Here is a 2,019-nt window from a genome sequence, read left to right on the forward strand (position 1 = left end):
CAAAATCAGAGAAAGACCCAATCAAAAAGAAAACTATAGGCCAGTCTTCTTAATGAAAGTAGATGCAAAAATCCTTAATCAGATACTAGCAAACAGGGTGCAACAAATTATAAAGAAAATTATAAAGCATGACCAAGTGGAATTCATCCCAGGAATGCAGGTGTGATTCAATATGTGCAAATAAGTAAATAAATCATAATCATATCAACAGCACCAAAGACAAAAATCACATGATCAATTAAATAGATATAGCAAATGCTTTTTTTTATTGTGGTACCAGGGGCTGAACTCAGGGCCAGCTATCTACTGGGCTAGAAAAAACTTTTGATGAAATCCAACACTCTTTCATGATGAAAACCTTACATAAAATTGGAATAGATGGTTTTTACCTCAATCTGATAAAAGCCATCTATGACAAAGCAACAGCCAACATTATAGTAAATGAGAAAAGAAAAGCCTGAAAGCTTTCACTTTTTCAATCAGGAACAAGACAAGGATGTCCACTATCACTATTCCTATATAGCAATTAGATAAGAGAGAGAATTACAAGAAATGGTACTGGGAAAGGAAAAGTGAAACTATCATTATTTGAAGATGACTTGATACTCTACGTAGAAGACCCCAAAACTTGACCAAAAGCCTTCTAGATTTAATAACCAAATGCAGTATCATAGTGAACACAAAGTCAACATTCAGAAATCAATAGCATTCCTGCACACAATCAACAAATTCATTGGAAGAGAAATTAGGGAAACCACAGTCTTCACAATGTCATCCACAAAAATGAAATGGTTAGAAATCCATCAAACAAAGGAAGTAAAAGATCCTATACATTGAAAGGTACAGCACTTCAGAAAACAGAAAAAGTGGACTTCGGGTCGCGGGGCAGAGGGAAGAGCGGGCGGGAGGCTCTGGCGCCAGACGCAGAGGAAAGGAGCATGGAGTAGACACCAAGAGGCGGTGGAGTCAGCAACCACCTAGCTAGCCGAGCCACCGCCGCCGCCAAGGACGCTCACGAGGACCGCGATACCTCTACTGAGAATGCAGATGAAGCCAGCCATGAGCCCCAGTTTGAACCAATAGTTTCTCTTCCTGAGCAAGAAATTAAAACGCTAGAGGAAGATGAGGAGGAACTTTTTAAAATGCGAGCAAAGTTGCTCCAATTTGTTTCAGAGAACGACAGTCCAGAATGGAAGGAACAAGGCACCGGCGATGTCGAGCTCCTGAAGCAGAAGGATAAGGGGACCGTCTGCCTCCTTATGAGGAGGGACAAGACTCTGAAAATCTGCGCCAATCATTCTATCACGCCTATGATGGAGCTAAAGCCGAATGCTGGCCGTGACCGTTCCCGGGTCTGGAATACCCACGCTGACTTCGCCGAGCGGTATCGCAAGCCAGAGCAGCCTGCCATCCACTTCCTAAGTGCTGAGAATGCACAACAATTTAAAACAAAATTTGAAGAATGCAGAAAAGAAATTGAAGAGAGAGCAAAGAAAGGACTGGGCAAAAATGATAACGCGGAAAAAGTAGCTGAAAAGCTAGAAGCTCTCTCTGCGAAGGAGAACAAGGACCCTGGAGAGGAAGCTGAAGAGAAGTAGGAGAAGCCATGAGTCCTCTTAACTTCTCTCCTTTTCCTTTCTTCTTCTTCTTCTTTTCTTTTTTAAATTTTGCCCCCCCCCTTTTTTTTGGTTTTAATTCTGTTTTGTTTCTACAAAGGACTTTATGTAAAGAACTAAATTCCAATAGTCAGGTCATTTTTTTGTTTTGTTTTTCTAAGTTTTTACCCTATTGAAGAGGACTTCAAAAAACCCATTCTCCAGTCATGAAAATGCACTGTGATAACTTTCTTCTCCATAGTGGAAACACTTATGTATAGTCATCAAAAATGGTAAATAAAAAATGCATTTGAAACCAGGAAAAAAGAAAACAAAAAGTTTTCTTGCTCCTGGAGAGGAAGAACCAACATTGTGAAAATAGCCATACTCCCAAAAATCGTTATACAAATTTAATGCAACACAG

General features: G+C 40.1%; 1 protein-coding gene and 1 pseudogene across 1 annotated transcript in view; one reads left to right on the plus strand and one right to left on the minus strand.

Annotated features, from left to right (window-relative positions):
* LOC105743708 overlaps nucleotides 1-1,598 on the plus strand; it is a 5,601-nt pseudogene extending 4,003 nt beyond the window's left edge.
* Kcnq3 (potassium voltage-gated channel subfamily Q member 3) overlaps nucleotides 1-2,019 on the minus strand; it is a 366,059-nt gene that overhangs the window by 64,598 nt on the left and 299,442 nt on the right. The gene's annotated exons all lie outside the window — the stretch shown is intronic.

This window comes from Octodon degus, unplaced genomic scaffold, assembly GCF_000260255.1.
Source record: "Octodon degus isolate 3935 unplaced genomic scaffold, OctDeg1.0 scaffold00154, whole genome shotgun sequence".
In the NCBI taxonomy this organism is placed as follows: domain Eukaryota; kingdom Metazoa; phylum Chordata; class Mammalia; order Rodentia; family Octodontidae; genus Octodon; species Octodon degus.